The sequence below is a fragment of the Musca domestica genome, unplaced genomic scaffold (genome assembly GCF_030504385.1).
Source record: "Musca domestica strain aabys unplaced genomic scaffold, Musca_domestica.polishedcontigs.V.1.1 48, whole genome shotgun sequence".
Classification (NCBI taxonomy): domain Eukaryota; kingdom Metazoa; phylum Arthropoda; class Insecta; order Diptera; family Muscidae; genus Musca; species Musca domestica.
This window is the reverse complement of record NW_026712340.1, coordinates 3,953,018-3,977,190: the sequence shown is the minus strand read 5'-3', so window position 1 is coordinate 3,977,190 and position 24,173 is coordinate 3,953,018. Positions and strand designations below refer to the sequence as shown.

At 34.3% G+C, this 24,173-nt stretch overlaps 1 protein-coding gene across 2 annotated transcripts in view; it reads left to right on the top strand.

Moving 5' to 3' along the window:
• The first annotated feature begins 462 nt into the window (after nucleotides 1–462).
• The window catches only part of LOC101893299 (Zona pellucida-like protein), a 133,825-nt gene continuing 110,114 nt past the window's right edge, over nucleotides 463–24,173 (top strand). For both annotated transcript variants that reach the window (XM_059127804.1, XM_059127802.1), the window contains exon 1: nucleotides 463–825. The gene's annotated coding sequence lies outside the window, so the exon portion shown is untranslated. The remainder of the gene's footprint in view (nucleotides 826–24,173) is intronic.

Genomic DNA, 24,173 nt, shown 5'->3' with positions numbered 1-24,173 from the left:
CAATATTTCTTCAATACCCCTTAAATTCAATACCCCTTTAACTTCCATCGATCGACTGTTGTTAGCACCAAAGTATGACGAGAGCTTCTGTGTGGGCTCTTAACTCTTCTTTGGTTGTTGTTATTGTTTTTTTTTTTTTTTCGAATAAAAAAAGGAAACTTGTTGCAAATACTCTGGAGCATGGTAAGACCGGTTTACTACGGCCAAAGGCAAATCGAAAATCTCTGAGAAGTGTCAATACTCTAATACCAAGTGGTCTTATAAGAGAAAATATATAAGCCATTCAATGAGAAGAAGAAGGGGTTACAACTGAGAGTCATAACAGAGCTATGGTGGCTTGTGTCTAGTGTTGTTGTTGTTGCTGTTGCTGTATGTGTTGTCTTGTTAAGACTCTGAACAAGTTGTGAGCGAGTAGTACGGCTACTGCCAGTTGTTGACGGTTTTCGTCTTAACGTTTCAAGCAAAAGCCTCAGTCTGAGCCAGGTTGGTGTAGCGAGCACAACATATTACGTGTGTATCTTTCAACGTGCGCGTTTCATTTTTGTTTGTATCTTTTAAGCCGGGAAACTCTTTTGGTGTGTGTTTTTAGAGTTTTCCATCTCTTCCGTTTGATCGTCGCATTCGTTGTTGTTGTCGGTTGTTCGGTAGCCCTCTGTGTGTGTCGGTGGCCATTGTGCAAAACAGAAACATGAGTTTATGCTGAAAATAAAAACAAAATTGCCAAACAACTAAATTAAATCTTTTCAATTTGCCATCTCAAAATTCTCAATTTTAGATTAAAATTCAAATAAGAAAAAAACCCAGAAATTACAACAAAAAATAAAGGTGTGTGTTGAAATATAAGAAATTAAATATTTTAAGCTTCTTTGATTTGAATTTGGTTTAATCCAAAAAAAAAAAAAAAAACAGGAAATATTTTTGTGTGTATAATTTTGAAAGTGCTAACAAATTGCCAAGCATTTTTGTTAAAATTGTTTTGCATGTAGTTGTGAGAGGCTGCTTTGCAAAATGTCTTATACTTTGGGCGATTGCGTTTATATCTGTCTCTGGTGGTATATGTGTGTGTGTGTGCGAGTATGTGCCTTAGTGCTGGTGTGCTAACCTTGCTTTAAAGCAGGGCTGTTTAGCTAACTCGTTGTCGTCGTCTTGGGATTTTTTGCTCACCACAAAAATCAAGTTATAAAAAAAATCAAACAAAACGAAAACAACAAAAACAAGAAAAGTTCAAATTGTATGATATCATATTGACAAAAAAAGTTTTAGGTGAAGAATTTGAAACAAGTCAATGAATTGAAAAAATATAATATAGATTAATATAAAAAATATATTATTTCTTAAAATATAAAAATAATATATCTAAAAAAAACTTTAAAACTCCGTATTTTTGATTGAGCAATTCTTTGCGTGCTCTTTATTCAATAAAAAAAACATAACATGCCAACATAACAAAAACAAAATTGAGACATAATAATACACATTGCAAAGTAAAGCATTGTTGCCAATATCCAATATTCGTGGTCTTATTTAAGAATTGGAAATATCAGAAGTCTCTTTCATAAATAAATCTTGGGAAAACCCCATGATATTTGTTGTGAAATGAGTGGAGAAAGAAAACCAAAAAAAAAAAGGCGCTTGTGTCTTAAGTCTTTCTGCAAAAATTGACGAAACACGTTTGTTGCTTAAGTCTTTTGTTATTATGGATTATTTTTGATGTGATATTCTGACGCAAAGTGATAAGTATTATTTTTAAATGATATATATTTGATTTGCCACATACAACACAATGCCCGCTGGGAATTATTTTGAAAAAAAAATTTAAAAATAATATTTAAATGTTCACATCATACATTTTTCATATTAAAACCTCTGCCAACATAATGAAGGTCAGAAATATGAAAAAATTAATGTTTTTTTAAATTTTTTTTATTGTTAGGTTTGGAGACAAATTTCTAAATAATAATATGGGGATATGTGATGTGCTGAAGTCAATATTGATGATAGTCTTTAAATATTTATTTTCCAAACAATTAGCCTTCTTATAACCAGTCTTCATTTTATAATAACAGCCAAAATGTCATAGAGAATCACATGAATGTCTCCATCAATATGTGTGGAATTTATTTTTTTCAGGAATGATGGCAAAATGAATGTACCCTTCATTTTGTGGTAGACTTTGAGAAGATTTTTGCCTTTAATAGGAAGATGGTTATTTTTCATTGGAAGACGGTTGACCTTTAATAGGACGGCTTTTTTACACCCTCCACCTTGAAAAGTAGGGTATATTAACTTTGTCATTCCGTTCATTCATTAAAGCATATATATTCATGATCAACATAAAATTTTAAGTCGATTTAACGATGTCCGTCTGTCTGTTTCTTCGTCTGTCTCTTGAAATCACGATATAGCCCACATTATTTGACGTAGAGCTTCAAAATTTGGCAGAAGAATTTATATTGTATATAGGATCGTTGGTATTGAAAATGAGATATATCGGATCATGTTTTGGTATAGTCATCATATAAGGGTACCTCCCGAAATTCGTTGTTTTAATAATTTTTTTTCCACATTTTGTCATTGATTTGTCTAAAAATGGGTATTTGTGGCTCTTAACGGGTTCTACCTCCGGTAGCGGAACATACTATATATAGGTCCACGTTTTGGTATAGCCGCCATATAACAGTACCTCCCGATATTCGGTATTTGGATGATTTTCGCCAAATTTTTTTACGGCTTTGTCTAAAAATTATTGGTATTGGTAAGTCATAATAGGTTCTAACTCCGGTGGTGAAATATTGTATGTAAGGTCCACGTTTTTGTATAGTCCCCCGGGAAATACCGTTATTCCCGATATTCGGCATTTTGATGATTTTTGCCACATTTTTTCACGGATTTGTCTAAAAATTGGTATTTGTAGTTCATAATGGGTTCTAGCTACGGTGGCAGAACATTGAATATTTTGGTCCATATTTTCTTAAAGTGCACGTATACGTATACCGATATTCCGTATTTTGACAATACTATTTACATTTAGCTACGAATTTCAAATTTGGTATTTAAGAAGATTTGGTAGATGACAATCCTTAAAGTATAAAGTTGTCTACAGATGTTCCCGTTTTGGTGTAGCCCCCATATAACGGCTTCGTCCACTTTATGGTTTTTTGAAAAGTTTAACAGCATTATTCTGAAGGTCTTACTGGTATTTGTAGTTTAAAGAGGAAGACGTTTGAATTCAGATATTTATATATATATATATATATATATATATATATATATATATATATATATATATATATATATATATATATATATATATATATATATATATATATATATTTTCTTTACCCAATGGTGGAGGATGTTAAAAGTCCGGCCCGAAATACTTAATGTTTTTTTACTTGTTTTTAGTAACAGAATAATAAGAAATTTATTTGGGAGAAAAAAGTGATATTTTCTCCTGAGGAGAATATATAATTATTTTATTTTTAACAAGACCAGAAAGCATTCCATATCGTAGAAAAGACCAAAACAACTCTTAAAAGACCAGAATGTGATATTCTTTAGAAAAAATCATAATGTGGTTTTTATACCCTACAACACTATGTGTTGGGGGTATTATAAGTTTGATTGGGACAGAATTTATGGAACACCTCGAAATATTGGTTTCCCATATAGGAAAGTATATATGGATCTTCCTAGCTCGCCGAGCTGAGTCGATCTAGCTATATATGTCCGTCCGTCCGTCTGTCCGTCTGTCCATGTTAATTTGTAATCACTCTACAGGTCGCAATTATGGCCCGATCCTAACGAAATTTGGCACGAAGATGGGGTTAGGGTCAGAATAGAAGCCTATTTCTTTTGGAGATGATCGCCAAATGTTTAGGTGTTGAAATGGACCAAATACTGAAAAAATGTCGGATTTTGCAGTAGCTATACAGGTCGCAATTATAGACCAATCGACGCGGAATGTAGCTAGAGTTTAGGGCGGGGAAGAAGCCTACCAATTTGGGTGGTCATCGGATAATATTTAGCGGGTAAAATAGACCATATCTTTTGTGTTGAAAAAATTTTCATTAAACCGCGAATATTTTAAATCCCGGCGAAATCACAAAGCCATGACAAGGTTACTTCAGATCTTTACATTGATGTTAAGATCCAACAAATCGGATATATAGCAAAATATGTGCGATATATATGACTATCAAAGAAGATATGCTTGAAAGATCTCATATATGTCGAGAACGGCTGAACTGATTTCGACAGTTCTCATTAATTCAGAATGGCCTCTTGGCAGGAAAGAAAAAACGTCTAAAAAATCGCATAAACATATCTCTCTAAAGATGAAAATATTGATTTTGTAATATTTTCTCATATTTTTTCAATTTTGTCATATTTCCATTTTGAATTAAACATTTGGTAATATTTCTACAGCTAACAAAACTAAGTAGTTAGGATATCAGGATATCATATACAGATCGCATTTATGGCCCGATCCTTATGAAATTTTGAATGGGGATAAGATGAGGGTCAGAATAGAACCCTACTCTTTTTGGAGATAATCGCCATATATTTAGGGGTTGAAATGGACAAAAAAAACTGCAAAATTGTCAGCAGGTCGTAATTATTGCCCGATCCTCACGCACATTTGAATGGTGGTTACCGGACATTGCAAAAGCCAAGCAGTTTTGGATGGCCATCCAAAAATATTCAATGTGTAAAGGAGTTTGCCAACTTTTGTAGACAAAATACGAAAATGTCCATTCCAGTGACTTTTTGGAGAATTCACAAATACAGGAAAGACGCACTTCTGACTATTTCGTTAACGCAGATTTCGTTGAAGAATATAGTCAAATGTCTGTATCTCATATAGATGCGTTTCAGTCAAAAGGCAATAATAAATGTTAATCTTTTGCCACTTCTTAGAGATTATAGGTCTTTGGGAAATATTGGTTCTAGATCTAGGAAAACCATTTACGTGCAACATCTACCAATAAATTGGAAATGAGCAAATTAGTTTAAGTTGCTATTATTCGAAAATTAGAGAACGAAACCTGATGGTTTTCTTTTATTATTTGTCACAATATCTTGTGGAATTCTTTCGAGTATCTCGCCTATATAAACTGTATCATTTATTATTGTGTTGTAGGGTATTCAACGGTCGGCCCCGCTCGGCTGTAGCCTTTGCTTACTTGTTTTTAGTATGTTATCTGTATCCTGTAAAAAACAGTGCGTTTTCTTCAAAGGAATATTAGGAATAAGGAGGTTTTTTATTGAGACTCAAATTATCATAATCGTTTCTAGATTAATTCAAGGTAACTGGTTACTGTCCTTTTTAAGATCAATCTAAGCGATAATTGATCACAGTTGAACTTCCTGTGCTTTTACAACTTTAACCTAAAGTTTTAGTTTTCTTTTTGCTTCAGGATCATTTTTTGAAGCAAATAGATTCAGGATCGCCAGAGATGACCAGAAAAAATATATATTGTTCCACTTCTGAATATAAATTGGTTTTCTTTTGAAAAAGAAGAATGACATTCTCCCAATGACGAACAATTGTTTGTCTGCTCTAAAAAAGAACTTGGTTTTTTGTTTTAGAAAATAAATATTACGCCTCCTAGACTGGATTCTTTCTATAGACCGCTGGTAACTTTTCTGTGTTTTACAACAACGATTTGTTTAGTGTTGATTTATAAAATTTGTTTAGGTAATCCTAATGGGAATTACCACACACACGCCCTTAAGTCAAAGGTCAGCGACCCATTGTCAAATACACCAATCACATAATATTATTGGGAATTAAACATGCTGTTTATTTGTATGTTTAACACGCATTATACATGCGATAGGAAAACCCCACTTAAAATTCCATTCACCTGTTACATATTTTTCCAAACCACTTTAGAAAGAATATCGACAGTAGGAGAATTTTTAAAAACGCTAGACTCTCTCTTGATGAGGTAGCGTTCTTAAATAAGACTATGTTGAGGTATCGCTGTGTTGGTAGGGATTTACATAAATTGAAGTCATATGTGTAACAAAATACTGTTTGGGAGAGGCTAACACGATTTTTCAGATAACAAAAAAAAAAAAAAAAAACAGAAAAGTGTAACTGAATTTTTTAATTCTAAAATGTTCACAAATCTCCAAAGAACTCGGAAAATCGTTTATAGAAGCTGCCCTCTGACTTTCTATAAATAATTTTGTAATTTTGAAAAAAATCTTTTTGCAGAGCTCCAGCAAAAGCTTTATAGAAATTCTTTTTTATTTTGGTCCTTTTAAAAGTCCCTATGTTTTGATTTTCAAATTACCTATTTTATGAGATCTCAATTTCAATAAACGCGGATTTTAAATTAAATTAAATTAAATCTTTTAATTAAATTTTCAAATTTAAAAAAAATATGAAATTTGTTATGAGAAATAAACGATAACATTGCCTTACCAAAATTTATTAAGTATTAATTTTTTTATTGAAAAAAATTCAAGTAAATCCGTTGGTTTCCTCACACTAGCTTTTGGCGAACTACTTAATTCATTAAAACCTCATTTCCCCTTTTTTGGCGGCTTTTGTTTTATTTATTTATTTTTATGTTTTATTTTGGAAATATCATGACTGTTGTGATTATTTAATATTAATTTCGATTGAAACACGAAAACACACTTATGTGAATTTGATTGGTAAATTGGCATGTTTGTTGCTTAAGTCTTTCGTTTTACCAAAGCGAAATAGAGAAAGAGAGAGAGAAGTGCCCAAATAAATCGAGTGGATATTTGAAATCATGCATTTTAAATGCAATACTCAATTTCAAAATATTGTATATTACCAACAGTTTCAGTAAAATTCGACTCTAACGGGTTTTGAAAAGGCATACTGCGAAATTCAGTTCTTTTTTGGAAAAATGTTTTTTTCGAATATTCAAAACAGTTATTTAAATAAACAAAGGGTTAATAGAAACTCAATTAAATTCATATAGCAAATAAAGCAAAAAATTTTTCTTTTTTTGGCAAATTAATTTTTTAATGACCATTTTTTTTTTGTAAAAAGTCAGAATAAACAAGTAAAAAAGTTGTAAGTTCGGCCGGGCCGAACTTTTAATATCCTCCACCATTTGGTACAAATTTGGCAATTTCCAAAAAATAAAACCCGTTAAAAATTCTGTTAAAATCTTAAAAATACCGAATGCTTATACGACGACGTGGGCCTGCATAGGCAACTTTTGTCATAAATTATTACAATATTTAAATGCGAAACTTGAAGAAAAATTTGTTTATAATGTAGCTAAAACCGAATATGGGGGGTACCGTTATATGGGGGCTATACGAAGACGTGGACCTGCACAGACAATTTTCTGGCATGGGCTGAAGTATCCATTACGAACTTCATATACGAAATTTGAAACAATCCCTGTAAATAACGTCGCTAAAATCATTAAAATACCGAATATCGGGGGGTACCGTTATATGGGGGCTATATGAAGACGTGGACCTACATGGCTCATTCTTTGACTTTGGATGAAGTATCCATTACGAACTTCAAATACCAAATTTGAAACAATTCCGGTAAACAATGTCGCTAAAATCATCAAAATACCGAATATCGGGGGGGGGGACCGTTATATGGGGGCTATATGAAGACGTGGACCTACATGGCTCATTTTTTGATTTAGGATGTAGTATCCATTACGAACTTCAAATACCAAATTTGAAACGATTCCGGTAAACAATGTCGCTAAAATCATCAAAAAACCGAATATCGGGGGGTACCGTTATATGGGGGCTACAGGAAGGCGTGGACCTGCACAGATAATTTTCTGTCTTAGGCTGTAGCATCCATTGCAAACTTCAAATGCCAAATTTGAAATAATTCCGGTGAATAATGTCGCTAAAATCATCAAAATACCGAATATCGGGAGGTACCGTTATATGGACCTACTTGGACCTACATGGCCCATTTACGAACTTAACCTGCCTACTGGGAAAAATACATGTGTGCAAAATTTTAGCCTTCTATCTCAATTTGTTCGAAAGATAGCGTGATTACAACAGACAGACGGACAGACGGACAGACGGACATGGTTAAATCGTCTTAGAATTTTACGCTGATCAAGAATATATATACTTTGTTGGGTCTGACATGAATATTTCGAGGAGTTACAAACCGAATGACAAAATTAATATACCCTCCATAGTATGGTGGAGGGTATAAACATTTTCATAAACAACAGGAACCTATATAGACAGTTTTATACTTCTAGGATTGTCATCTACCAAATCTTTGAAACAAGTTTGAAACAATTTCATGGGTAAATATGATTAGGATTATCAAAATACCGAATATCGGTGGGTATCTTTATATGTGCGCTGTAGAAAAACGTGGACTTACGTATTCAATGCTCTGCCACCGGATGTAGAAGCTATTATGAACTACAAATACCAATTTTTAGACAAATTATATGGGGCCTATACCAAAACTTGGACCTATACATATATTCTATATTCCGCCACAGGAGCTAGAACCCATTATGATCTACAAATACTAATTTTTAGACAAATCTGTGGAAAAATATGTACAAAAATCATCAAAAGTACTGACTATCCGGAGGTACCGTTATATGGGGGCTATCCCAAAACGTGGGCCTATATGTACTATGTTCAGGAGGTAGAATCCATTACGAACTACAATTACCAATATTCAGACAATTTCGTGGGTAATAGGATTATAAACCAGTAAGGAAAGCTCAAAAGTCGGGCGGGGCCGACTATATGATACCCTACACCACTATGCATATTTAGTAGAGCTCTCGTAAAAAGGTTTATACAGGGCATTTCAGAGCTCTATGAGATATTTGGTACAAAATCAAAATCTATCGTGCATTTTACGAACTATAGCTATCTTTGAACCGGGTTTCTCCAAATTTGACGTATTAGCTTCTAGACTGAATTCGGTCTTATGTACGAAAATTCAGGTGATTTGGGCTGATATTGGCCATTTGTTGCACAATTAACACGAAATCGGATGAAGATACATATGGGTGCTATATCCAAATCTGAACAGATTTTGATAAAATTAAAATCGACTATTTTTGGGCTTTATCTGATATCTGGTACCAAATATCATTCCTGTGAAGAGTATATTACGATTGTAAGGGACTTAAAGAGCAAATCGGATGAAACATATATATGGGAGCTAGAGCTATATCTGAACCGATTTTTACTAAAATTTGTGTACTTGCTTATAGGCTGGTTTCGGTCGGATTTGCCAAAATTCATGCCATTTGGGCTGATATTGGCCATTCGATGCACAATTAACACGAAATCGGATGAAGATATATATGGGTGCTTTATCCAAATCTGAACAGATTTTGATAAAATTAAAATCGACTATTTTTGGGCTTTATCTGATATCTGGTATCAAATATCATTCCTGTGAAGAGTATATTACGAATGTAAGGGACTTAAAGAGCAAATCGGATGAAACATATATATGGGAGCTAGAGCTATATCTGAACCGATTTTTACTAAAATTTGTGTACTTGCTTATAGGCTGGTTTCGGTCGGATTTGCCAAAATTCATGCCATTTGGGCTGATATTGGCCATTCGATGCACAATTAACACGAAATCGGATGAAGATATATATGGGAGGCATATCCAAATCGGAACAGATTTTAATAAAATTAAAATCAACTTTTTTTGGGCTTTATCTGATATCTGGTACCAAATATCATTCCTGTGGAGTGCATATTACGAATGTGAGGGACTTAAAGACCAAATCGGATGAAAGATATATATGGGAGCTATAGCTATATCTGAACCGATTTTTACTAAAATTGGTGTACTTGCTTCTAAGCTGGTTTCGGTCGGATTTGCCAAAATTGATGCTATTACGGCCATTTGGTGGTCAATCACCCGAAATCGGATGAAGATATATGGGAGCTATATCCAAATCTGAACCGATTTCGATAAAATTTAAAACAGCTATTCCTGTGCTCCATCTAATACTTGGTACCAAATATCACGGTTGTGGAGTGAATATTACGAATGTAAGGGACTAAAACACTAAATCGGATGAAACATATATATGGTTGCTATATCTATATCGGAACCGATTTTCACTAAATTTTATATACTTGCTTCTAGGCTGAATTTGGTCCGATGTACTAAAATTCAGTCCATTTGGACTTATATCAGCCATTTGGTTCACAATTAACCAGAAATCGGATGAAGATATATATGGGAGCTATATCCAAATCTGAACAGATTTCGATAAAATTACAAACAGCTATTTCTGGGCTGTATCTTATATCTGGTACCAAATATCATTCTTGTGGAGTGCATATTACGAATGTTAGAGGCTTAAAGATCAAATCGAATGAAAGATATATATGGGAGCTATAGCTATATCTGAACCGATTTTCTCCAAATTTGATATACTTGCTTCTAGGCCGAAATCGGTTGGGTGTGCCAAAATTCAGGTAATTTGGACTGATAGTGGACATTTGGTGCACATTTAACCCGAAATCGGATGAAGATATATATGGGAGCTATATCCAAATCTGAACCGATTTCGATAAAATTTAAAACAGCTATTTCTGTGCTCCATCTAATACCTGGTACCAAATATCACGGTTGTGGAGTGCATAGTAGGAATGTGAGGGACTTAAAGATCAAATCGGATTAAAGATATATATGGGAGCTATAGCTATATCTGAACCGATTTTCTCCAAATTTGATATACTTGCTTCTAGGCCGAACTCGGTTGGGTGTGCCAAAATTCAGGTAATTTGGACTGATAGTGGACATTTGGTGCACATTTAACCCGAAATCGGATGAAGATATATATGGGAGCTATATCCAAATCTGAACCGATTTCGATAAAATTTAAAACAGCTATTTCTGTGCTCCATCTAATACCTGGTACCAAATATCACGGTTGTGGCGTGCATAGTAGGAATGTGAGGGACTTAAAGATCAAATCGGATGAAAGATATATATGGGAGCTATAGCTATATCTGAACCGATTTTCTCCAAATTTGATATACTTGCTTCTAGGCCGAACTCGGTTGGGTGTGCCAAAATTCAGGTAATTTGGACTGATAGTGGACATTTGGGGCACATTTAACCCGAAATCGGATGAAGATATATATGGGAGCTATATCTAAATTTGATCCGATTCTCACCAATTTCAATAGGGTTCGTCCTTGGGCCAAAAAAATATTGCTTGGAAAATTTCATCTCAATCGGATAATAAATGCGACCTGCATTTTGTTCACAAGAATACATGGACAGACGGACGGACGGACGGACGGACGGACGGACGGACGGACGAACGGACGGACAGACGGACTGACATGCATAAATCGACTCAGAAAGTGATTCTATGAAGTTTCTCAAAAGTAACTATGGGTCTATCTCGTTTCCTTCTCCATGTTACAAACAAATGCACAAAGACATAATACCCTTACCACTATGTGGTGTAGGGTATAAAAACCAGTAAAGAAAGTCCTAAAGTCGGGCGGGGCCTATTTTATGATACCCTACACCACTTTGCTAATTTAGTTGAGCTCCACTTAATAATTAAAAGTTTTTATGGGAGAATTCAATCATACACGCTATGATTATAATTATAATTTAAAGTTCAAAGGACTAAATATGCCGAAGCATTTGTATCTTTTAAATTCGAACTTGTATTGCCCATTTGGTGCGAAATTAATTTGAAATCGGATAAAAATATATATGGGAACTATATCCAAATCTGAACCGATCTCATATTACGGCTGCGGAGGACAAAAATAATAAATCGGATGAACAATATATATATGGGAGCTATAGCTATATCTGAACCGATTTCGATAAAATTTGGCATACTTATTTTCAGGCCTAATTTGGTTGTATGTGCAAAATTCCATACTATTCGGACTGATATTACACGTTTGGTGAACAATAAAAGGCAAATCGGACGAAGATATATATTGGAGCTATATCTAAATTTTTACCGATTATCTCCAATTTCAATAGGGTTCGTCCTTGGGCCAAACAAATGTTGTTTGTAAAATTGCATCTCAATCGGATAATAAATGCGACCTGCATTTTGTTCACAAGAATACATGGACAGACGGACGGACGGACGGACGGACGGACGGACGGACAGACGGACTGACATGCATAAATCAACTCAGAAAGTGATTCTATGCAGATCATCAAAAGGAACTATGGGTCTATCTCGTTTCCTTTTGCCTGTTACAAACAAATGCACAAAGACATAATACCCTGACCACCTTGTGGTGTAGGGTATAAACACAAAATATTTGGAGGTACCGTTATATGGGGACTATACCAAAACGTGGATCTATATACACTATGTTGCGTCACCCGAGCTTGAACCTATTATGACCTACAATTTTGGAAAAATCCAAGGAAAAAGGGTTAAAAATCATAAAAATACCGAATATCGGAAGGTACTGTCATATGGCGGCTATACCAAAACCTGGACCGATATATCTCATTTTCAATACCAACCATCCTAGACACAATACAAACAAATTGTTCTGCCAAATTTTGAAGATCTTCGTCTAATAATGTGGGCTGTATCGTGATTTCAAATGACAAACAGCGGACAACGTTAGAATTTTATGCTGATCATGAATTTATGGGGTCTACGACGAATATTTAGGGATGTCTCAAACGGAATTACCATGTTTATATGTCCCCTGTTCAAGGTGGAGGGTCTAAAAATGACATCTTTAAAGAGTAGAAGTAAAATAAATATCTCCTTTTGCGTTATATATCTTAGCTTGTTCTTTTGTTTCCAGAGATAACTCTTATTCTTTAATTCATTTCATAATTCTGCACACGTTTGTGTCTTAAGTCTTTTGATTTTAATGCACTAGTTTCAATGACAGCGGAATTATACTTTGTTCTGGCTTCTTATTCATTTAAAAAAGACGCTTCTTAGAGGTATTTAGTTGAAGAATGATGTCACTTCAAAAGAATTCTTAATACATATAATTAGTATTAAATAACAAGCGTTGCTTTTAATTGCAGATGGCAAAGAAGAAAAAGAAGTCAGTCAACTGAATAAACCCTCGTCTTGGTTCGTTTTGGTAATGGTCGTTTTACGTTGACCTTGGTTAAGTTGAAATTAAGTGGTGTTGGAGCACAGAAGAACTCTTTGAGAGGGGTTATGATTATTGAAAAGAACTTAGAATATGACAAATAGGTCGACTGTTTCCAAACATGTGGTAGTTTTGTAACGAGAGTCAGTCTTTTTTGTCGAAGCATTATTTTATTTTGGTAAAAGAACAAAAAAAATTTCAATCAGAGAATCTTCCCGAAATCTTTCTATTGAGAATCCTTTTTTGCCTTGATGTAGGGGTCATTTAAAAATTCCTCCACTGTCCCAATTAAAAATGTTTTTTATACCTCCAGCCATATGTCTAGAGAGGGTATAGATCATTTGATACGGCCAAAACGTACTTCATATAAATAACGGTTTTAGACCCTAGGTCTCTTTGGACCAAATCGGTTTCAGGACATTTGAAGACGATCTAGCGATGTACGTCCGTCCGTCTGTCTGGTATCCGATTTGATCCAAACTTGGTACATCGTAATATTATTATTGAAATTCAGAGATGGCAATGTCGGTTCACTCCTTTTGGTACCTCCTGCACGAATGGTCGAAATTTTCAAAAAATATATTTTCTGCACAGAAAGAGAAACGATAATCTGATTTTGCTCCAACATTGCAAATCCTAATGATAGGTCAGGTGCGACAAAGGACAACGTCGGTCCACCCATCAAGTACAACTGCTACAAAGGGTTAAAATTTTGAATAATTACAACTCTTATAAAATGTGATGTAAGATTCCGATTGTCTTGAAATTATACACATCACAATATTTTTACAAACCCATTTTCTGGTATGAAAATGGAATACATCGGTCCACTTCTTCTGGTACCTACCCCACAAAGGGTAAAAATGTTGAATAACCATGAATCTCATAAAACGTGAAAATACCATCCGATTCCATTTGGTACCTCCTTCACATTCCATTCCTTTTGGTACCTCCTTCACAAAGGGTCAAAATTTTGAATAATCAAAACGATTATAAAATCCGAAATGAGCAACCGGTTCTCTTCATATTTCACACTTCCCATTATTTATTTTAACACAAGATCTGCTGTGAAGATGGGATATATCGGTCCATTCTCTCTGGTACCTCCCCCACAAAGGGTCAAAATGTCGAATATCCATGAAGCTCATAATACGCGAAATTCACAATCGATTCCGTTCAGACTTGGAACATCACATGGTTTCCATCAACACAAGATATTTTTTTGTAAAGATGTTGGAGATCGGACCATTTCTTTTGCTACCTCCTCCACAAAGGCGCAAAAATTTGAATGACCAAAACGATTATAAAATCCGAAATAAGTTTCCGGCTCTCTTCATATTTCACACATCCCATTATTTCTTTTAAACCAAGCTCTTCTGTGAAAGTGGAATGTATCGGTCTACTTCTTCTGGTACCTCCCCCACAAAGGATCAACATTTTGAATATCAATGAAGCTCATAAAACGCGAAATTAATATCCGATTTCATTCAGACTTGGCACATCTTAAAATTTAAAGATTTATATTATTTATTAAGAAGATATTAGAGATCGGATTATTTCTTCTGGTAACGATCATAAAATCCGAAATAAGCATCCGGTTCTCTTTATATTTCACACATCGTATGATTTCTACTAACACAAGACCTGCTGTGAAGATGGAATATATCGGTCTTCTTCTTCTGGTATCTCCTCCGAAAATTGTCAACATTTTGAATACCCATGAAGCTCATAAAGTGAGAAATTAACATCCGATTCCATTCAGACTTGACACATCTTAATTTTTCCATCAACACAAGATCTGTATTCCTTCTGGTATCTCCCCTACATAATATCAAAGTTTTGAATAACCAAAACGATTATAAAATCCGAAATGAGCATCCGGTTCTCTTCATATTTCACGCATTCCATTATTTCTACTTACCCAAAATCTTCTGTGAAGATGAGATATATCGGTCCACTTTTTCTGGTACCTCCCTCACAAAGAGTCAACATTTTGAATATCATTGGCGCTCATAAAACGCTAAATTAACATCAGATTCCATTCAGACTCGGTACATCTCAATATTTCGATTAACACAAGATCTGTTGTAAAGATTGTAAGGATTTGATCATTTCTTCTGGGACCTCGCCCACATAGGGTTCAAGCATCCAACTCTTTTCAAATTTACACATCCAAACATTTTTGCTAACACAAGATCTGTTGTGAAGATGATATATATCTGCGAACCCCTTCTGGTACCTCACCCACAAAGGATCACAATTTTCAATACTGTTATCTGTCATAACTTGCAAAACAAGTCAGCAATTCTACTCAACCAGAAATCTAGGATGAATATGAAGTTCACATAAAATTGGATATTAATGTTGGATTTTCCTGAAATTTTACCCATAGCAATATTTTTATCTGTATTAGACGAAGTATGAAAATGGAATACTTCGGTAAACTATATCTGGAACCTCATGCATATTTCCTAAAAATTATCACATATCTCATATAAGGTGAAGGAAGTAACCAATACAGTACAAACCTGGCACGTCGCAATATTAATATATTTATTTAGGTCCGGTACAAAGTGGAAAATATTGGCCAATTCCTTCGTAACCTACTCCTTAGAGGGTCAACAATTTGAATAATCATAGTAGAAGACAAAATATTTTGAAAAATCAGTTAAGGGTATATATATATACTTTTTAACCTGTTAATGCATATCTTATTCTAAATTTCAATTTTAATGTTTGCATCCTTGAAAAGTAAAAAAAAATAAACATTTCATCTCTAAATTGTTAAAATAAAAATCATTTGTAATTATATCTTGGCTACCAAAAGAAAACGACATATCTCCACACAATTAGAGATGAAGCTGCTTCACTCAATCGAATCTCAACAAGATGAACTCATCATATATCCAAGAGAGTCTGTCTGCCACATTCGTCTGGCTTCTTTGTTTTGGCATCAATTTCTGCGTTTGTGTGTGACTTACCGTTTGCTTTTCCTTTAGAGACAAGACTCTCTTACTTTTATTCAATTTTTGGCAGACGTTACAAATTCAAAACTGAAGTCGTAGCCGAAAAAAACGGCGATAAATAATTGAAAATGTTTACCCAGAGCGTAACACAGACAAAAATCTTATCCGCATTTAATTACATGTGTATAAATGTACATATATGTATGTATGTATACATATGAATGAATGTATGTTAACCATATCTGATAACCAAAAAAATAACCCATACTGGCAGTGATGGTGACGTTGATGATGATACTAATACCCTCTCCAACAACTGTATTTATTTTTGTTTTGTATTTTTTGTATGCCAAATATTGAGTTCAAGATATGCATAGCCCCAATGCGAATAGACATAAAGCCCGGCAATGGTTTTATTGAATAGCGAAGAAAAAAAAATAAACGCAAAAAATGGTTAAAGGCATTTGTCATAAGACGGTTGGTCGGTCGGCCGGCCACTAAGCATTAAGTCAGTCAGCCAGCCAGTCATGAGTGAAGCCGTTGCTACGGTCAGATATGTAAGTAGCCAGTGGGGAACTGTCTAGCTTTGGTGTTCATGCGAATAAGGATGATGGCGGGGGTGTTGTTGTGGTTGCTGCCTCTGCTGGCATCAGTGGGTGTCCCGCATTTGCTTGTCATTATTTTTTGTGCTTCGTTTGTCTTTTTTAGTTATGACATAATTTTTGGTAATTAACAAGCGTTATACAATTCGCATTAGGTTTTGCACAAAATGTACCATCGCCATGTACATCACCAAATCCGAGAGACAATTGACCGACAGCATGAACGTTTATTGGCTTTGTTCCAAATGAAATTAAGTAATTGGAGAAAAATGTTAATTTAATTGTTTTTTTTTTTTTTCTAATTTTATTTATGTTTTGCCAAGTCATCATCAATCATTGTAGTTTTAAGAAAAAAGTAAAATGTCCATAAATGTCCTAACTTGTTTCGCAAGTTATGTCCGAAATTGTGAGCCTTTGTGGGTGAGGTCCAAGAAGGGATTGGCAGATGTATATCATCTTCACAACAGATATTGTGTTTACAAAAATGTTTGTTTGAGCGTTTTGTTTTTCAAAATCTTGAACCCTATGTTGTGGAGGTACCACAAGAAATGGTGCGATCTCTACCATCTTTATAACATATCTTGTGTTGACGGAAATATTGAGATGGATAAAGTCTGAATGGAATCGGACGCGTTTTATGATCTTCATGGAAACTCAAAATTTTGACCCTGGTGTTGTGCGTAATTTGAAGAGAACCGGATGCTTATTTCGGATTTTATGATTGTTTTGGTTATTCAAAATTTGAACCCTTCGTGGGGTACCAGAATGAATGGTCCGATCTCTACCATATTTATAACAAATCTTGTTTTGATGGAAATATTGAGATTCAAAATTTCTACCCTTTGTGGTGGAGGTACCCGATGAAGTGGACCGATATATTCCATCTTCGCGCCAGACCTTGGATTAATAAAAATATTGTGATATGTGTAATTTCAACACAATCCGACACTTACATCACATTTTATGAGGGTTTTAATTATTCGAAATTTTGACCGTTTGTGGGGGAGGTTTTTGATGGTGCGGACCGACATTGTTCATTTTCGCAACTGATATAGCACTAATGCAAATATTAGGATATGCAAATGATCTTCTTTGAGAATATAAAAAATAGCCTCTCTGAAGAAGGCTTCTGTGTTGAAGGCCTATAAATGATGTTCTTTGTTAAAGAAAACGTTTACAAGGCCATCTTCTATAAAAGATAATTTTAAAGTATTCTCCCAAGGGACAACCTTGTAGAAGACATAAAACCACAGAACCCTTAAAAGGGTTTTTTATATAAGACCTCCAAAAGGAAATTCACTGTAGAAGATCACCAAAAAGATATTTTCTTAAGACGGCTCTGAAAGTGTTTCTTGTTTTTGTTGAAGACCTTCAAAAGTGTATAATCTATAAAAGCTCTCCGAAAAGTGTATTTTCTGTTGAGAGCCTTCAAAGGATATATTCTGTTCTAGGCCTCCATTGGGTCTCTTTCGCAGGTCTTCTACATAAAAAAGTTATTTTGTATAGAAGGGCTCGAGAGGTGTTTTTTCTCTTGAATACATCCAAAGGATATTTTTTGGTAGAAGATCTTTAAAAGTATTTTTTCTCTTGAAGACCTCCAAAGGAGAGCTCAAAAATGATCTTCTCTTTGGAAGACCTCTAAAGCAACTCCTATGTAAAATACCTCCAAACGGTATCCCGTGAAAAAGACCTCTACAAGGTCACTTTTTGGTTGAAGACCTCCAAGAGTACATTTTCCACAAAAGACTTCCAAAAAGGTATTCTCTTTATAAGACCTCTAAAATTGTTTTTTTCCCGTTCCCTCCAAATAGTCTTTCTTATAGGAGACATCTAGAAACCAGTTACATTATAAGACGTCTTAGAACATGTTTTCTCTAGGGAATCTTCTACGTAGGAGACATATAGTATTGTTCTCTCTAGAAGAAAAAAGTTTAAGTAAGAAACAAATGTTCTTTGAAGAAGTCCTAAAAAATGGTTGTTGTTGTAGGAGATGTACAAAAGATATTCTTCTGAAGTTAAATGTTTTCTCCGAAAATGACCTATAAAAATCGTCCTCGTAGAAAACCTATAAAGAGCATTCTGAAAAAGATCTAAAAAAATCTTAGATCACAGAATATCGATAACGTACTTCTCTGCAAAAGATTTTATAATTGTATTTTTCTATAGAAGACCTTAAAAACTTTACCTGCCATTGAAAACCTTTAAAAAGTATTCTATCTCTAGAAGACTTCAGTTATATTGACTTTCCAAACCTCTGGCAGATCTCCGGAGCCCCCAAAAGAGGTTCTTCTATGCTAAAGTAGTTTTTCATCCATATCTGACCTGAAAACATTATATTTTATTTACTTTTCAGACCACTTGTGGATCTCCAGAAAACTCAAAAAAAAAAACTCTACTGTCTATTCCATAGAAGGTCTTCCATCCATATTTGACCTGAAGACATTCTATTCAGAAAAAGACCTGAAGAACGATTTTATTCACAGCAGACACGTGAAATGTCTTCCATCCATTGAGCTTAAGGGGTTTCCTTCTGTAGATCTGTGAAATATCCGCTATCAAGAAATTATCTTGAAATATTTTCTATGAATAAGAAACTTTGGACTTGCTGGCTCTAAAATATCTACTCTCTACATAAGACATGTTACGTGAACATTGTTTTACGTGGCTTATTAATTTATGTCAATTGAGTTTATATAGCACTTAAATACTTCAAATCGTTCTCAAATTTGCGTATCAATTAAGCACATATATCTGCTGACCTCTTTGCAAATATTTGTCTATGTAGCTGTATTGCTATTTGTATAAAAACCTTTTTAATTCTGTAAGTCAAATTTCAATCCATAACTTTAAACGCGTTTTCTCCCAACTGAATTTAAGATGTGGTACTCTTTGTTTCAATGAGCTATCTATAGAAGACTTTTATGCATATTTTTCATTTAAATTACACTATTTTTCTATATTTACACATTTCCATTCCGTGCATTATAAAGTCATCAAGTTACAAGCTGCCATTTCAATGTTCAACATAAAACTACTCTCATTAAAATTCTGTTTCTCCCACTCACAAAACACACACACAAGTTTGTTGCCTAAGTCTTTCGTTTTTAAGCCATTATCTCAGGCCAACACATTTACATATTTAACATCGCCCACCGTTATTGCAAATTTCTAATTAGCATTTCATTTGCAATAATAAAATACAAAATACAAACAACAACAGCAACACCCTGATGGTGGCATAGATAAATATTTTATCCCATGTAGCCAACCCAATTCCTCTCAGGTGCTCTCTTTGCAATGTTAGGAGACCAATGTTAATGGTTTATTTTGAACGAAACACTTATTCATACACCAAGAAATTCCCTCATAGAGAGATGAGTTTTTGCTTAAAAGAGATGTATGAGTGCGTGTGTGTGTGTGTGCGTATTTGAGAGGTGTTTGTTTTGCTCATCATAATAACCCACCAACAGATGACAAAATCGACAATATTATTTTTTTTGAGTTGTTTTTGTATTGTGCTTCCGAAGATGAGCTTAAAATGTACGCCACTCACACACACACACACCAATAAAACAGCACACACCTAAGACAAGAGTTTTGCGTAAGCTGTGTTGTTGTTTTATTTATTTGTTTTTGTTCATCATCAATTTTGTTGAACCTGTTTCTCAAGGTTAAAGCTTCGTCGCTGTCATCGTTTCTCAGCTACACAGTCGCATAAACAATTTAAAGCAGACGTAACCAACCACTACTGCTACTACTTTTTGGAGTATTTTTTTTTGTTTTCTGTGCCAAAAAAAGTAAAAGAGTTTTTTCTCGTGTGCAGATGTTGTAGGATTGCAATGTGTTGCTACTTCTTCGGATAATGTGGATGTGCATAAGAAGAAAAACAAAACTGTGTGGAATAAAGATGTAATTTTATTTTTGGTGAAAGAAAGCAATCAAAAATTGGCAATCATTCCCAATGATGTTGCATCATTTTGGTCAGTTTGTGGTTTGACCACATAAAACATATGTCCGTATGACCACATAAAACCACATAAAACATATGTCCGTACATTATTGTATGAACATTGATGATGATCATGTGATATTGTCCTTGATGTCGCTGGAGGACATGTTTGAAAAGTATGAATTAAAAATGGTTGGGTGAAAAAAATGTGATTTTTAGCTCAAAATCTGAAAGGATTACAACGTTTTAGCTGATATTATATTCAAATTAAAAAGTCAAGTTTCTAGGTGTACATCTATTAGAGATTTTTTGATTTACTAGTTTTTTCTTTTTTTCTATTGATTTATTTTTCTATGTTGCCATCCTAGTTGTATGTATTCCGAATTCTTCTAACAAATCCCAATATTTTCTATTAATTTAGAACACACTTGCACAATCGAAAAGGTTATTTGTTCTTGCTGAGATATTGCGATTTAAATTGTCCCTAAAACAAGTTAAAAATTATCAATCGTTCTGCCGACAGACTAATACCCTCAGCCATGGTTCGATTATTTAAATATATTTTGACTTCTGTTATGATTATTCAAACTGTTGACTCTCTATGCAGTGGGTTCTGAGGGAATGTGTCAATATTGTCTGTTTCGTATCGGACGTAAATAAATACGATAAAAATATTCACTTTACTTTACATGATACATATGATAATTTTTAGAAAATGTTTACATGTGCGTGAGCTACCAGGTATATTCAACCATTTTCATGCTTCATGTAATACAGATTGGCATGGGCAAAAATACAAGAAAATGCAACAGTTAAATCCAATTTTATGCGAAATCATATAGTCCATATTCATTCCAGGTTTCTGATTAACAGAAATTTGTAGATACAGCTAGATGTAAAAATAAGTTATGACAGATAAAAGTATTGAAAATTGAACCCTATGTGGGTGAGGTCTAGGGTTCGCAGATATACATCATCTTCGCAACAGATCTTGTATTAGCAAAAATTTTTGTATTTGTGAAATTTGAGGAGATTTGGATGCTTTTTTCGCATTCTTTGTGTGTTTTGTTTTTCTTGTATCTTGAACCTATGTGGGGAAGGTAGCAAAATAAATGGTCCGATCTCTAGCATCTTTATAACAGATCTTGTGTTAATGAAATATTGAAATGTACCAAGTATGAAATTGAATCGGATGCTAATTTCGCTTTTTATTCAAAATTTTGAACCTTTGTGGGAGAGTTATCAGAAGGACTGTGCCGATATATCCCATCTTCACAGCAGATCTTGTGTTAGTAGAAATAATGGGATGTGTGAAACATAAAAAGAACCTGATGCTTATTTCGCGTTTTATGACCATCATGGATATTCAAAATTTTGACAATTTGTAGGGGAGGTACCAGAAGAAATCGTCCGATCTCTACCGTTTTTATAACAGATCCTGTATTGACGGAAATATTCAGATGTGCCAAGTCTAAATGGAATCGGATATTAATTTCACGCTTTAGGAGCTTAATGGGTATTCAAAATTTCCACCTTTTGTATAGGAGGTACCAGAAGGAGTGGACCGATATATTCCATCATAGCACCAGATCTTGAGTTTATAAAAATCTTGGGATATGTGAAATATTAAGACAATCGGACTCTTACATCACATTTTATAAGGGTTGTGATTATTCAACATTTTGACTCGTTGTGTGGGAGGTAATTGATGGAGTAGACCGATATTGTCCATTTTCGCACCTGACAAAGATCTGACACATATATTAGGATTTGCAAAGTTGGAGCAAAATCGAATTATGGTTTCTCTTTCTGTGCAGAAAATATATTTTTTGAAAATTTCGATTTTTTGTGGGGGAGATACCAGAAGTAGCGAACCGATATTGCCCATTTCCGAACTCGATCTAAGTTTGACAAAAAATATTACGATGTACCAAGTTTGGACCAAATCGGATACTCCGTCCGAGAGTTATCGTGCACACCAGCCAGCCAGACAGACTGACGGACAGACGGACATCGCTAGATCGACTCCGAATGTCCTGAAACGGATTTGGTCCAAAGAGACCTAGGGTCTAAAAACGTTATTTCGACTAATATGGCTGGGGGTATAATTATCACATATCTCATAGAAAGTGAAGTAAGTAGTAGATATAGTTCAAATTTGGCACGTTGCAGTATTTATATCATAATTTTTTATGTCCGACAATATTGGCCTAATGAACAATATACGCCCATTCCCTCGGATCCTACCCCATAGAGGGTCAACAATTTTAATAATCATAAAAGAAGTCAAAATATATTTGAATTATTGAATATTGGCTGCCAACAATCGCAACTGATATTTTGTAAATTGTTTTATATGCCGTTTAGATAAATCTATATAACTTTCTTTTCAAACACACATCTCAAATGTCACATTTTTTTAAAATAAAAAAAGCAAAAGTGGTCAGCTGAAATAAAACATTCTATTTTATTAAATAGAGTAACCAAATCATCTATTTAAAAAAAAACCAGTAAGGAAAGCTCAAAAGTCGGGCGGGGCCGACTATATGATACCCTACACCACTATGCATATTTAGTAGAGCTCTCGTAAAAAGGTTTATACAGGGCATTTCAGAGCTCTATGAGATATTTGGTACAAAATCAAAATCTATCGTGCATTTTACGAACTATAGCTATCTTTGAACCGGGTTTCTCCAAATTTGACGTATTAGCTTCTAGACTGAATTCGGTCTTATGTACGAAAATTCAGGTGATTTGGGCTGATATTGGCCATTTGTTGCACAATTAACACGAAATCGGATGAAGATACATATGGGTGCTATATCCAAATCTGAACAGATTTTGATAAAATTAAAATCGACTATTTTTGGGCTTTATCTGATATCTGGTACCAAATATCATTCCTGTGAAGAGTATATTACGATTGTAAGGGACTTAAAGAGCAAATCGGATGAAACATATATATGGGAGCTAGAGCTATATCTGAACCGATTTTTACTAAAATTTGTGTACTTGCTTATAGGCTGGTTTCGGTCGGATTTGCCAAAATTCATGCCATTTGGGCTGATATTGGCCATTCGATGCACAATTAACACGAAATCGGATGAAGATATATATGGGTGCTTTATCCAAATCTGAACAGATTTTGATAAAATTAAAATCGACTATTTTTGGACTTTATCTGATATCTGGTATCAAATATCATTCCTGTGAAGAGTATATTACGAATGTAAGGGACTTAAAGAGCAAATCGGATGAAACATATATATGGGAGCTAGAGCTATATCTGAACCGATTTTTACTAAAATTTGTGTACTTGCTTATAGGCTGGTTTCGGTCGGATTTGCCAAAATTCATGCCATTTGGGCTGATATTGGCCATTCGATGCACAATTAACACGAAATCGGATGAAGATATATATGGGAGGCATATCCAAATCGGAACAGATTTTAATAAAATTAAAATCAACTTTTTTTGGGCTTTATCTGATATCTGGTACCAAATATCATTCCTGTGGAGTGCATATTACGAATGTGAGGGACTTAAAGA